The 15,353-nt window shown below is 50.7% G+C and overlaps 1 pseudogene; it reads left to right on the top strand.

The window, feature by feature from the left end:
- Positions 1 to 421: 421 nt before the first annotated feature.
- On the top strand, positions 422 to 544 carry LOC118612543 (annotated as a pseudogene).
- Positions 545 to 15,353: the final 14,809 nt, after the last annotated feature.

Genomic DNA, 15,353 nt, shown 5'->3' with positions numbered 1-15,353 from the left:
GAACCCCCCGAGACAGAAATGAAATGAAAATTACCTAAAGATTTTGGTTTTCAGTTCCAGTAGCCACCCTCGCTTTGCGTGCGTGGTTGCTGTGTGGGGCTGGTGGCCTTTGCTTTGAGGGGCTGGTACAGAGCCTTCCCGTCATCGCAGGAAGTTCCATCCCATAGTGCTGAGGAGGGGCCGGGAGGAGGCTCTGGGTTATGGGGTGCCTGGCCATGGGGTGGTGCAGAAGAGAGAGGTTCGGGGTCTGGTCAGGCCTGGTTTACCATCCCGGAGCTCATGTAAAGTGACATGACTTTGGGCCAACCGCTTAACATTCCTGAACCTCTGTAGCATAGAAATTGCAATACCATTTTGTGGAGTATTTTGGGTATTAAGTGATTCACATATTACTATGTTGAGGATTAAGATGAAACAAATAGTCTACAGCCATGCCACCTTGAACAAGCCCGATCCTATCTATGTGATCTCGGAAGCTAAGCAGGGTCGGGCCTGGTTAGTACTTGGATGGGAGACCACCTAGGAAGACCGGGTGCTATAGATGTAAATAATAAAAAATAAGGGATTGTGAGCTGACAAGGTCCTCGCAACCTGTGAGGTCAACCAAGGGTTGCCTCACCTAAAAAAAAAAAAAAAAAAAAACAACAACAAAAAACAAGATAAATATAAATATATGACGGTGAGTTCGGTGGGGCCACGGCTCTGTCACCCTTTTTAGCAGCTCCTGTCCCCGACGGAGTCCTGCCGAATCACCCTGGGATTAAGTGCGCATGAGGATGACGCCCCCACACTTCCACCCGGCTCATCCACCTTGACGTAGAGCGACTGACTCAAGCGTTCGACGGAGTCACTCTCCCTTCGTTCTCGGGAAGGGGAGTGCGGCCGGGCGGTTCTCGCTGCCTCCCTGCCCTCCCCCGCTCCTGGCATGCTCCCGGGGTTGCCAGACTTGGCAAATGAAAACACACGGTTCCCAGTTACATCGGAATTTCCGAGAGGCAACGAATGCTATTTGTAGCATAAGTATGTCTCATGCAATATTTAGGACATACTTATGATAGTGAGAAAAAAATTATTTGCCGTCCATCCAAAATTCTGAGTTAACTGGGTGTCCCCGCCTGTATTTTACCTGGCATCCCCATATCCCTCAGCACTTGCCGTGTGGGGCTTGGCTATCGGGGGCAGGATCGGAGCGTCGCCAAGCGCATGCGAGGCCTGGGGCAGACAGTGGACGTCCTCTCTCTCCCACTGCGTGTGCGTCGCAGTGTGTGTCCGTTTGTGCGACAGGGGTCAGGGGTGAGTGGAGCGAAGGCAGAGGTGCCCCCCACCCCGACGTACAGGCATTAAGTCTGGGCAAGTCGTGCGGTCTCTGCGGGTTTCCGCCTGTGTTCTTATCAGGGACCAGTGTCTCCGTGACTCAGGCTCCACCGCCTTGAAGCCACAAAAGTGAACAGGGGAGATTCACGGCTCGACTTGCCAGCGTCTATCCGGATGGTTTGGCCGGATTGCTCTTCCCCCGGAGCGCACCCAGCTGGCAGGGCCACCAGCTCCGAGGGCCCACGTCAGGGTGCGGGAGGCCCCTCGCCCTCCTCCCACCCCGTCTGTAGTCTGCATTCCCCTGGGGCCGCCCGCGTGGATGGCCCAGCCCGCGCTCCCATCTGCTCTGCTCCGATGGGAGCTTGGCGTCCTGCCTCGGGCTGCGTGCACCGGGGGTGGGGACTGCAGGGCGCAGAGTGACAGACAGAATTTTGTTATCGCTGAGACCCCGCTGCAAGGCCGCACCGCGCGCCCCGATTATTCCCCTTCCCGGACTCCCTTCTCTCCACCCCAGGCTGACGCTGGTGAAGAGCTTGGGGACGATACCGTACAACCTCCATCACTCGCTCGGGGCACAGCTGGCCTGCTCTCGGGCTCCCTTTGGCCATCGGAATCTTCGAATAGACTGAAATGATTCTTCCCTTCTCCTCCCCACTCCAGTGGTCCTGCTCAGAAAACCTGCTCCCAGATCATTTGAGCTTTGCTTCCCAGATGCTTGAGCATCTTGGCCTTACCTTCTGTCCTAGGCACCACCTCCTCCCGCCGTCAGGTTTCCGGTGTTCTGCTTTTCCAGTGCCTCGTGTCTGGCAGGTTCTGTCCCAGCCCCACCGCCTGTAGGAAGCCTTCAAGGCCGCCCAGCTCTCGGGTCCCTCCCTCTTCTGGAGACCTGAGTCCGCAGGGCCTGACGGTCAACACTTCCTGCCGCAACAGCACTTCCTGCCATCCACCTGCCCCTCCTCAGCTGCCTGGGGGACCTTAAAAGGACTTAAAAGGACTGAGTCTAAAACCTTTGGTCTTTCTGGTAGCTGGTCCAGTTTGTTTGCTGCACAAAAATTTGGCGGCGAAGTAATTAAAGGCCAGGGGAGCCCACGGAGGGCAGCCCAGGAGTGCTGGGGAGATGACAATGCCTTCCTAGCTGGGCCACCCTGGGCAGGACACAGACACCCTGGGTCGTTCACACTTTCCTGATGTCTGTACTTAGAGCTGCAGAACCTCTTTTCCAAGTGAAGCATGGCGCAAAGCCTCAGCACACTGAACAGGTAGGTGCCGGTGCTGCCACTGGGGAGAAGAGGGAGGGGGCTCGGAGCCCGTCCGCCTCGCCCCTTGTCCCCAAGGGGGTCCTGCATGAGAGGCCACATGCTTCCCCCCCCCGCCCCCCGCCCACCACCACCCCACTAGTCCTGCTCAGGGAGTCAGTCTGGTGCTGTCTCGTGAGGCTCTCTCTGTGCACGCTTGACGGTTTGTTAAAATTTGACATTGCCAGTTTGCGCTCTGTTTCCCTACCAGTGTTTGTTTCCTGGGGGTCGAGCGTGGACCCAGGGCCGGGCTCACGCCTCCGTGGACGCTCTGGGCCTCACGGCTGCCATGTTGCTTCAGATCAGCCCCGCGCCTCATCCTGGGCTGGAAACATCAAACTGACCCACGGCAAGTTGTGGCGCACCCCAGGGCTGGAGTTTTTTAGCTGCCGGGGAGGCCTGACTGATGGGTGCGCTTCTCAGAATGTTCGCTGGGTTCTGGTGCATCTTTCCGGGGTCCGTGGAGACACCTCACCATCCTGGGCAGGGGTTGCCTGCGAGCCTCTGCTCCACTGTCCTTTACTGAAGCCTGGGCTGGTCCTAGCAGGAGTGGGAGGATCCAGAGGTCTTTGGGAAAAAGCGCGGCTGAGGGTTTCCTTTCTGGCGTGGCCCAATGTATTCTCGTCCTTCGCAGAATTCCTGAGAGCAGAGCGGCCACATCCAACCCATCCCTCTGGAGGGGCCCAGAGGGGGTGCTATTCCTTGTAGTGCCTGTGCCTTTGCAGCGCGAAGGTCTAGCATCCTGCGAAACCCACGATGTATCTATACAGTAGGCCAGTGATACTACAAGCTTGTATTATTATTATTTTTTTTTCAATGTTGCTCTCTACCAGGCTCTATGACTGTTTCACCCATGTCCACGTGTCCCTTCCTCTCCATAGGCCAACGATGCAGGCACTGTGCTGTCTCGTTTTATAGAGGAGGTCGTAGAGGCAGGCACAGGGAGGTCGACCCCTTGCCCAAAGTCACCAGCGGGGAAGAGGCGGGGCTGAGGACGGAACTCAGGCAGCCGGGAGCCGGGACCTCCGGTCTCTCCAGCATTTCTTGCCCGGCCTGCTTTGTAGAGTTGTCACGAAGTTCAGATGAGCCAACAGATGATAAAGTACTTGGAAAAGCGTAAAATTATTATGCAAATGCAAGGTGTTTTATGAACAGCTTGCCCTTCACCAGATATTGGGATGACAGTCAGATTTGACTTTTTAATTAATTTGGAGGCAAACCTGTCGGCTGGAGGCAGAGAATACAGGCCCAATCAGACTTGAAGAGCATCTCTGTCTTTCCTAGTGCTTTTGGGTGGATTCGATTTTCTCCTTGCTAAATTCCCGAGCCCTGGCTTATCGGGATTTCCCCTGAGGGTGTCTCCCTTAGTTAAACAGTGAGGTGGCCTCACAGAAACGTAGAGAGGAGCAGACTTGGAGACCACTGGTTCATTTAGTATCTAATTGAGACCAGTATCGATGAGACCAATGTCTAACCTGAGTCCACCTCGTCTTTGCTTTAATACGTCTCTGTGGATTCGTCCTTAGGGCTTTTTCCAAACCCTTGCAAAAATCTATTTCATTTGTGTTATTAATATGTTATAGAGTCTCCCTGTCCAAACGAAAAGCCTGCCTACCACAGGCTCTCGGGGAGAACCAACATGGAACTTCAGAATCCAAGCAAGCAGGCAGGGGATAGTCTTGGGGAGATGCAGCGAGAAGGCAGCCTTCGTGGGCCTCTAGGTCCTGCTCCTGGCACCTCTACGGAAACGCACGTCGGAATGCTGCTGGCAATGAGGCGCTCACTCTATTTGGACCCCGCGCCCACCGGGTCTCTTCTCTTGACCTGGATGGAGTCAGGGTGCATCTTGCGTTGGTCTCTAACTTCCTTGAAGATTCCGTGATGTTTCTGAGTGCGTCCTGGATGCTGCTTCCAGTCAGAAAGGTGAGCCATCCAGTAGTACGCACGAACCTTACCTTAGAACTATGTCTTTTCTTGAGGCCCATGCGGTGGAGGAACGGCTCCTTCTCATTGACGCAGGTTCTAGAAGTTTCCACCTTCTGGGGTAGAGCATAGATGTGGTGCATTCCCTGCTAAGGCAGATTTATATCCGTCAAACATCATCTCACGTAGCTGTGTCAGACTCATGGATCCTTCTCTGTGGGGATGCTTGCTGGTTTTGACCTTCGACGCGGTATCAGGAGAATCTTGAGAAAAGGAAGACCCTCTTTCTGTTGGTGGGATTAGAGCCCGGCTTTCTTCGACGTCTCGATTTCCTTGACGTGCCCCTGATCTGTTCTCACTGGGTTTCAGATTTCTACACCGTTGTCTGCTTCGCGAAGTTTTCCCTTAAGGTTGTTTCTGTGGGATCCGGCCCCCACCTGCCTCTCTTCGGATTTGTCACATCTGTTTGTTAAGCTTTTCCTTGATGTCCAAAGATTGGCACCACCATGCTTTGCGAGAGATGATGACGGAGTGTGAATCAGCCAGAATGACCTTAAAAACAATGAGCGCGTCTCCATCCGTGATCAAGGCGTCCTTCACATCACGCTCATGGTCTCACATCCAAATACTTAGAAGAAAATCTATGAGGCCATAGCCACGCTCTATCTAGTTAAAAAAAAAAAAATCTTTATTTTCTGTTCTTTCCCTTTCCAGACCTAGGAACCTAAGTCAAAGGCTCCAAGGAAATATAAATCTTATAACAAAATGAATAAAAAGTCTTTTAATGCTTATAATAAAAAAAAATCTATGATAAAGTCATGACTACAAGTTGAGCATCCACCATATGCCAGACTTCGCTGACCACGTTATAGATTTCATCTAGTTTAATAACACGAAATTGATCAGCATGTGAGGATTACACGACTGGGAAGCTTAAAAGTCAGAAGTCGGTACTCTGAGTAAAATAACTGTTCTGCGTCTGACCGAGGGGCATCAACTCTTGATCACAAGGAGGGAACGCGAAGGCTCGTTGCCCCTCTGGAGTGGGGCTGGAGTCGTTTCGGGGTGCTGGCGTCCTCACACAGCGCCCGGTACAGGTCAGCAACGGAACGAGTGGGAAGGGAGGACCCAGCGCCCCCGGGAATCGTGTGTGTGACCCATGTCCACGGTCAGCCCCCACCATCAGTTCAGGTCGGCCAGCATGACGGGGAGCCTGTGATGTGCTCAGAACTCGACCAGCTACTAGGGAGCTGGAGAAGGAGCCGGAGTCAATCCCAGGTCCAGGTGCCTTCCTTAAAAACTTAATAACTGTAGGAGGAACAATAGAAATTCACACAAACTAGTAAAAGTAGATGATGATAAAGCACAGATTACTATGACATACAAAATGCACGCGGATATGGAACGTTTAGAAATCTAAATAAAACTCAATGGATCAAGCTGGCCACATTTCAACAAAACATTTGTCAATGTTTCTAGTCCTATGCTAAGTGTTGTGAAAATCAGCAACACCGTGACAAGAAGCCCTCCCCTGAAAGGATTTACGTCTAGGAAGAGAGACAGCACACACAGCAGACAACGAGATACACTCAGTAGCAGACGTGCTGGACTTGGGGGCCATTAGGGCAGGGATCCCCAATCCCTTTGCCATGGACTGGTACTGGTCCGTGGCCTGCTAGGAACCGGGCCGCACAGCAGGAGGTGAGCAGCTGACGAGCGAGCAAAGCTTCGCCTGTATCTGCAGCCGCTCCCCAGCACCAGCATCACCGCCTCGGCTCCTCCGCCTCAGATCATCAAGCGTTAGATTCTCACAGGCGCACAGGTCTCTGGCGCCAAAAAGGTTGAGAATCGCTCCGTTAGGGCATTTCACCGGGGGCGATATTCCTTTAAGTTCCTCCTCTGCTCTGTTTCTGTTCACAGCTCCTCTGCTGGCAGGACAGGCCCCTCTTGAGCACAACTGAGGAGTCCTGGTAGGAGGGGGCTCTCAGATGCCGCCACCTGCCACGTTTAACAGGGATTTAGGGTGGCTGATGAGCTCCACAGCTCATCCTTAATTAGGAAAGCCGCTAAAAACGCCACCAGAGAGCCCCTGCCCAGGCTGCGAAGCTGCCTGTTTGCTAATGCCGAGTTGCTTGGGTTGATTGATACTTGTTTTGCGATTCCTTCCGTCAGCTTTCTCTGGTCCGGCCATCTGTTTTCTGCTCAACAAGAGGCACGTTGGCTCCGATCCTTGCCTGACTTGCAGTGGAGATGGCTTAACGATGGGTCGGGGGCTTGGACTTGGGCTTGGCAGTGTTGTGCCTTTGACAGGGAGTCGCCCCGGAGAGATTGCAGCCATCGTGGCTGGAAAGACTTCTTGGGCTTTGGGTTATATTGGCTGAGGTTCGGAGGGCAACGAGAAACCTCTCGTGCTGATTCTAGGGCTTCGGTGAAGAAGCTCGCCTAAGTCCGCTCACCGCCCCTTCTCGGCCCATGTCCCATCCACCCGGACATTTCCCTTCTGCTCACCAGACAAAGTTCACACCTAATCCTTTTGAGTCAAAGCCCTTCCTTCTTTGTCAATAATCATGTAAAGAACATTATACTGGAAACAAGCAAGCAAACAGAGGGAACAAGAAAGCAAAGCATAATCTCTGTGTTCAGAGACTTTATAGTCTTGGTTAAAAACACACACACACACACACACACACACATACTCACTTTATATGTAAAAAATCTGAGGAAAAGGCAGGAGAGTTTATGTTAACATCAGGGTTATGTTATGTTATCAATAGCAGGACCAAGAAATGAAGAGTTTAAAATGGTCAGTAGAACTTAAAATCATCAAGAAGGTCTTTAGAAGGGAAACGACTCATGCTGTGAACCTTAATACCTGGATAATATTTGGATAAATGAAGCATCAAGTAATGAGCGGAGAAGACATGTATTTCGTATGGATATACATATGTACACTCTGTGTGAGGGTTAAACGTTGCTTTTGAATAACTGTCTGAGTGTAAAAGAGAGTCGGGCCAGAAAAATGCTAAGTGGCTAAGCTGTGTTTGCTAAATTAACTGCCCAGCATCAGTCTGAGGATGTTGCTGGAATCTGCAGGAGACAATGCTCAGCCCCCAGCGGCAAAGTGCACAAGGGACTGGTCCATGCCGAGGGCAGGACAGGCCGGATCAGAAGGTGGGGGAGGAGCTGGGCTGGCTGCCAAGCCTGAGGCTGGGAGGGTCGCCAGGCAGGAAATGCCCGGCAGCTGCTGTAGCTAACATGCCAAGCTCTGGTTCCATTCAGCGGGATCCGCCATGCACAGAGGAGAGCCCAGCTGATCAGAGGTCTGGAAGTCTGGCGATGGCGTTAAGTCCAGCCACAATTTATGTAGGAAGCAGCAAGGAGCTCCAGGGGCTCCCAAAGATGGAGGGCACTGAGGTCCAAAGTGCGCCAGCCCGGGAGATGGCATGTCCCAGCGGTGGCGGGCAGGACAGTGCTGACTAGGGGAAGGGGCGCAGCGCACCCCTGAGTGAGCGCTGGAAGGGCCCCGAATGCCTGCGCTGAGAAATCTGTGGGTTCTCCCTGGCACTCAGCTCCATGGGCTCATGGGCGTACGGCAGGTTACAAAGCACTTGGCTGGGGTGACCCCTGGCACCCCCGCCTCTGTTCAGTAAAGGCCTGCTGACTGGAATCGCAAGCGCTTCCTGTCCCGACAGAGAGCCAGGCGGAGAAGGGGCCGAAGGCCGAGGCAGGCGTTAGCTGTTCCCGTGAGGGCTGCAGGCGCCCGGGACGGGGAACGAAGGAAAGAGACGTGGCTGACCGTGTATTTCTTAAAGGTTTTCCAAAAAAAAAAAGAAAAACGTGCCATTCACTCCGCAGGCCAAGGGAGACACACCCAGTAAGCAAACGCGAAGCTTTGTGACCGTTCGCAGCAGTGAGATGCCGGGAGTGCCGGCAGGAATCGCCGCTCCAAATTGAACTGCTTAAAAAAGCTGACAATAGTGGAAAAAAAAAAAATTTGCCAAGTGAGGCTTTGAGTTCGTACTTACAAGTCAAGAAAGGAAACGGCACTTTGTGTGTTTCTTGAATTATTTTTTCTTTGCTGAAGATTAAGTAATACATTTATGGTTGAAAAAGTATGTATATGAACTACTTTTTTTATAAGTAACTATTAGCAGTTGGTAGTTAGTGCATATGTTAACTTCTAAGTTGTTTAAAATTGAAAAAGAGAATCTGTGTCTCTATACATACGTCCGCACGCATACGGTATATATGAGTCGCCTGTGTGTTTAGATATGAAGCCCCACATTCTCAAGTCCTCTGGTCTGGGCTCAGCTTTTCCTTTGTGCTATAAAAGTAATGATTTGAGCCTCCCTTCCCTTGCGCTGTTGGATATTTTGTACCAAATCCAGCATTTCTCACTGAGGTGAGTACGTTTGTTTGTTTTTTTTTTTCGGGGGTGGGGTGGGGTGGTTCAGGTTAAGTTTCTCGTGCTCAGCTTTCACTCTGGAATTCTGATCATGTGGCATTCTCAGTCCCTACCTGGGCCCTGCCCCGCGTGGCCTCCGTTCACACCTTAACTCACCTGACGGGAGGTGACCCGCCTCCTTCCTTCACGATCCCAGAATGCAGCACTGAAGTGCGCACCTGTGAGGAAGGCTTCCACCAAGGCCTTGGAGTTGACAGAGACTGACTGCGGACCAGCGGGCAGAGCCCACGAGTCCACAATATTCTACATCCTTCTTCGCACCTTCTCCGGCGTGTGCGCCCCTGGCTGGGCTCTCAGCCCCCTATCGAGCTCCTCCCACTTCATCAAGCTGAGCAAGTTCCCTATCTTCGTTTCAGTCTTTCTTTGTCCGGTCTGGCCTGAGCCTTGTCACTTATTAACAAAGCCATTAAATATTTTTAAATCAATAGAACCATCTACCCTATCTTCAATTTTAGTGTCAGAAAGTATTAGTATAAGCTTAGAAACAATACTTTTGCTTCACCTTGTCCTATGTCAGATTCTTAGGTTAAGCTCCCTTTTTAGCCAATAATCTCTGTTTGCAGAAACGGTCTGTGAAAGATGTAGTTCTCTTTTGTTTGGCCATTCTTCGAGGGGCATATTTTGTTTCTTTGCGTTAAGTATTTGTGTGCTCTTGACAAATACGAAATTCATAATTTCCATTCAATCTATATTTATTGAGGACCTACCATGCTCCAGGTAAAATGTCAGGGTCTGGTTGCACAGAAACGGATAAGCGTCAGTTCCTGCCCTATTTAAGGAGCTTAGAATCTAGCGGGGAAGACAGACTCAGACAGAAATGTTCGATATAACTTGGTAAATGCTGCACTCTGCGTATGGACAGGGTGCTGTGGAAGCCCAGAAGATGCGGTTTAGAATATCCTGGAGGTTCAGGGTAGTGTTTTAGGAGGCAATGAGGGATGAGCTGAGTTGCAAAGGGTCATTACAACCGGCCAGGTGCAGAAGGAGAGAACAGCATTCTAGGCACAGAAAGTTGCGTGGGAGAGAGCAGAGCCACGAGGCAGCGCAGGGTGTGCGGTCGAGTTTGGTGTTGCTAGAGCGTAGAGGGCAAGGCAGAGTCTTGTGGGACATGAGACGGGAAATGAGGCCTGGAGCAGCCATGGCAATTCCCGCTCGGCTGCAAAGGAGCTCGACCTCTGCCCCATGTACAGTGTGGAGCTATTACGCAGGAGATGGACCCTGGCGAGACATTGACCTCGGTCCACTCTCACGGCAATGAAAACAACAAAACTGAGCCGGGGCCAGACTAGTAGAAGGAGAATGAGCTAGGGATATAGTAGTAATAGTTCAAGCAAGAGATGATGCAGCTCGACTAGGACGGGAAGAGGTTTAAAGCTATCGAAGAGACTACACTGGCTTTGGCGCTGCCTGGGGTGCCGAGGTCTGCCCCTCGAAAGCGAGGCGATGCACTGTCCTCTCCCCAGGAGCATCGGCACATGTCACGGCAGCCTGCCTGGTGCAGGGTCAGCAAGCTCCAGCCCCAGACTGGGGAGACGACACCAGGGACTGAGGAAACTCCTCGTGGGAAAGGGTGGGACTTGGTAGATCTGCCGAACGCTGTAGGCCGCGAGTAAGAGACTATCCCAACTCATGTGACAAGGAGTCCCGAGGCAGGGGGCTCACAGGTTGGTTAATTCGGCAACTCAGCAGGGTCACGGACTCTGGGCACTTTCTCCTTCTTCTCTGCCACCCTCAGAAGTGGGGAAACTTTTCCCAGGAGCCCCCAAGAACATCCCTTTGTCTCTTGCTGTCTAGAACCGGGGTGTCCATGGCTCAACCATTGGCAGGAGGAACAAGACTGTTGTGATTGGTTTACACCAATCAAGACAAAACCCCTTGCACCTGAGGAATGTGACGAGGCTGTTCTCCCCAGAAGCACACGGATGAGTGAAGGAGAGTAGGAATTCTGACCACATTCTGACTTCCGTAAGGAAGGACTAGAGACGACATCTTACACGACTGAAAAGGTAAGAAGGGATTTAGTACTCAATGAAGAAGCAGATCCCTTCGTCCCACAAGGTGGAGTCCACAAGCTTCATAATCCTTGAGCCTGGGATATACAGACTCAGGGGCGGGAGATGGGAAGTGGCGAGAGCTGTAGCTGGAAGGACCCACAGTGTTTCCTTCTGAAATCCAGGGACCTGAGAAACGAGCAGATGGTGAGTAGCACTTGGGAGAAGATCTCCAGCTGGCCGAAGCGAGACTCGGAAGGGACCGATATGCTTTCCGAGGACCGTATCACAGTGACAGCATGAGGCGGGGAACATGCATTCCCCGGCCCCGTCTCATAGCATTCCGACGGGAAGGGTGCCATTTGGTCGTCCAGAGTTTGTCAAGTCCTCAGGTTCCGTCACCACGAGGGCTTAGCCATGTCCTCTGCACCGGCTCACAGCGGTTTGAGCAAATGCGAAGCGTGGGAGAGTGTTCAGGGCCTCTGGAAGCCCCGTGGCGACCCCTTCTGCGTTATAGGATTCGTTCTTGGTGAGGAGACTCCTCAGCCCTCCTCACCCCTCCTCCGGGTGAGGGTTGGAGTCCGAGGAAGAAGCAGGTGACTCCGCGAAGGTCACGCAGCGGATCCGCGGTGGAGCAAGAACTTGACTCAGGATTCCTGGTGCACTTCTCCGCTGCTTCTCCTCGTTACACGGCCATTCGTCCCGGAGCTCAGGAAAGTGCTGGAGATGGGTTTAGTCGCAAGGTAGGAAAAGAGGAAAATTGAATGAGGCTGACGGTCAGAAGGGGAGAGAAGAAAGGTAGCTGATTAATCTCGCTTTGGGCGACTCTCCCTGCTCTGTCTACACGGCCAGGCCTCGTCCCTGGTGCTGAGTGTTGAGCGTGTTCAATATGCACCCAACAGGAGGGGTGAACACAGAGGTGTCCCTACCTCTGCAGGCCTTTCTAAAGACGTTTACACTTCCGTTTGGTCTTCCTTTTCTCCTAAAAAGAATAAAGTGACACACAGCTCCGGCACGTCTCTCCCAGCACCCGCCCCTGGGCGGCTCCCCCCACTACCTTGCCTCTCTCTTTATCCCTTCACGCCAAACACTTTCAAAGTTAATTTCAAAGAGCTGGGAACACTTGATAGTTTTAATTAATCCTATGCCTGGGGAAATATGATTTTGTGCATCCGAAGCCTCTCGGATTCTCTGGATAGATAGCTCGTTCTGGGTAATGCCAGCGTTTCCAATTTAGCTGTGATTATACCAACGACTCGTTTGTTTATTTGTTTGTTTGTTTGTTTGTTCGTTTAATACCTAAAAGAGGAGCTAATACTGATGTGTGTGTCCTCAGGAAGAGCTTTCTAGTTTTCCTGATGGTGCTTCCTAGTTAAGCAGCTCTCTAGGCTTCTCATGGTGCCCTTGCCTTAGCATCTCCATCAGCTTGGTGAGGCAGGGAGAAAAAGTGCCACCCCTGCAGGAGAAACTGAGGCCCAGAGAGGTCTGGGGCTCGTGGCCAGTCACATGATTAGGGGGAATGAGATGCGAGCCAAGCTGACTGACTTGTAAATCAGGATTCCCTGCACTATAACTCACTTTTCTTTTGGTGAGAATTCTAGTGAGGTCACGTACAACCCATTACTAGGACAGCCAGTTGAAAAGGTGGTTCATGTTCACTGTTAAGCCGAGGTACAGGGTTTGGTGTTTGTCCAGGGCTTCTTTTGCTATTTGGGAGACATTCATTGTTGCCATGCTGTGCCTTTGAGCTTCACACTGATGAGGTGTTAGACCTGTGTCACAATTCTTCAAGGTCTCCTCTGGTCCAACAAGCTTCATTGCACAGCAAGAAGGCACAAGGCGTCTTCTTAGCATATGATAAACACCAGTATATAGGTCATAGATAAGTCCGTATTTCGGGAAAGGATCCCAACATCAGCCATCTTTTGCAGTAGTTCTAGTCAATTCTTGCATGAGCTAGGTCTCGTTTGGTTTGAAGTGGTGGAAATGCAACACAAACTGGCTTCATCATAATGCAAAAGTCCAGTTCTAAGTCTGGTATCAGATGTGGCTTGATGCAGACGCTCAGTGTCTGTGATTCAACTTCTCTGCGTCTCTTGGCTCTCTTTCGCACTGTCTCCATTCTCAGACAAGCTCTCCCCTTGTGGTTGGAAGATGATTGCATTGGCTTCGGTCAACTCTAAATTTCTGAGAATAAAGGAAGGTTTTTCCTGGTGGTTCCTGCAGAAGCCCTGGGAATTCCTCTGATTGGCTTGACGAAGTCACGTGCCTGTTCTGTACCAGTCTGTGATGAGCTGATTGGTTGGGTCAAGGTCATGTGCTTCATATCTGGTGTGAGTGATGAACTCAACCTCATCCAATAATAGCTCATGGGCTAAAAATCAGAAAGGGGTCCCCCATGAAAAATTAGAATAAAATAATGGAAGAGGAATGGATGCCGGGCAGAACTCTCTGTATCTCCCACAGAAAAGTACATCTCACTTTCTTTTTCTCCTTTTTACTTTTAAGCTAAAATGATTAGAATGATTACAGGTATACCTCATTTTATTGCACTTTACTTTATTGTGTTTCCTAGATTTTTTTTTTTTTTCACAAATGGTTGGCAAGACCCTCCATCCCCGAAAGGATTACCAACTGCTTTATCGCAATACTCGCTTTACGGTGTTGGCCTGGAACCAAACCTGCAATACCTTCGAGGTCTGCCTCTACGGTCGTCTCCCTTAAAGGCAGAGGAAGCGAAATCATTTCCGACTGAGTCCTCAGCCCACAGCTGGGTGTGAGATTCCTGGCGTTAACGTCCTTCTTAAGTTCTTGCTACAGACCGTTTCTAAACTGAACTTGTACTTTCTACGGCTCTGGGGTTAGATATTCTAAATTCTTCAGTTAAAAATAACATTCTCCTTCCCTCTAAAAACTTGGTTTACCTACTACGGTTTAGACTCTTAGTCCTCTCCATGTATCCCACTCCAAGCATCACTGGCTGCAGCTGTGACATTTCCATCCTGCCCCAACTTGCTTCTAATTTCTTGGGGAGACTCCTGTATCAAGTGAACATCATTTGATCTCATTTTTTTTTTTTTTTTGCTTTCCTGAGTTGCTTTTCTTTTCTCTATTGCCTCATGCATGCACGCTCTCTTGTAAATAGAGAGGCATCCCGGGGTGATTAGAACAGGTCCTTTTCAGCTTTTCTACATGCTTCACTCTGCTGAAAAAGAAAATAAACACAGACTGCCGCCCACTGAGCCAACGGGAAGGACGAGCATACATGTCGTTATTATTGGGGCTGTGCCAACGGCTTCGACTAAAATAAGTGCGAGTTTCAATCTTCCCTTCTCATGGAATCAGAAAATCATAAGCATGTGTCAGACTTCCCGGGAGAGGATGCCACTTTCCTCGCAGGCCCGTTTTGTTGGCCTGACCAGTGACTGGATGACAGGGGCACCGGAGTCCTCAGAGACTCACTCTAATGAGGACGGCCTTCTGAAGTTCATCTCTGTAGGCTCCTAATAAGAGGGGAGATGAGAGTCCTCTCACTTATTTACTCAAACACTCAATTCAAACATCTAAGATTTATTTACCAAAAGTGTTTTTTTCCCCTCATTATTTTCTCCCTGATTCAGGAGATCCTTTGATGTTCAGGAGGGTGTTGGCATGCATGGGGTTGGAGAACATTTTTAATGAAGCATTTTGATATTGTTGGAGAAGAAAGGAAAGTTGCTGGGCAAAGGCCAAGAGCGAAGACAAGACAGCGGCGGATCCACAAACTCAGAGGAGACGGGACTTCCGGCCGGGCCCAGGGGCCCCCCAGGCCCGCGCTGCTCTGAATGCAGGACGGCTGGAACTGGAGGACTCTGACTCTGGTGTTATTTTCCTTGGCGAATTGGACTGCACTTTTCTCGGTGGTAGGGACGACATCTTCTAAATCTTTTCATTCTCCCAAAGGACGGCATACACACCGAGAGTTCGGTGCTTATCGATTAATAAATGAATAACGTTCTAAATGCATGAAAGAATGAATGAGTAAAAAGAGCCCTTGTAAAGGCCTGGACAGTGTGATAACTCACCGAGGTTAGTGTGACTCTCGCTTTAATGATTGCTGTACATTAGGGACCTAAGGGTGCTGGGAACCTTGATAGCTTCATGACACCTAAAAGTAGTAAAAGGTGACAACTCTTGCTGTGGTAAGATATGTCTTAAACTATCAAATTCCTTATTTTTCCTTAAAAGTCATTAGTTTTTCCTAAGGGCCTTTTCATGGGACTCTTGCAGCCTTCCAGGAGGGCAGTAAAGTGGGACCCAGTACCAGGACTCTACTCTATATGAGGCCTCTTTCCTGACTCAGAGGTAACAGTAACATGACCATGC

The sequence above is a fragment of the Rousettus aegyptiacus genome, unplaced genomic scaffold (genome assembly GCF_014176215.1).
Source record: "Rousettus aegyptiacus isolate mRouAeg1 unplaced genomic scaffold, mRouAeg1.p scaffold_m13_p_16, whole genome shotgun sequence".
In the NCBI taxonomy this organism is placed as follows: Eukaryota; Metazoa; Chordata; class Mammalia; order Chiroptera; family Pteropodidae; genus Rousettus; species Rousettus aegyptiacus.
The sequence above is the reverse complement of the archived record's forward strand: the minus strand, read 5'-3'. Positions and strand labels throughout refer to the sequence as shown.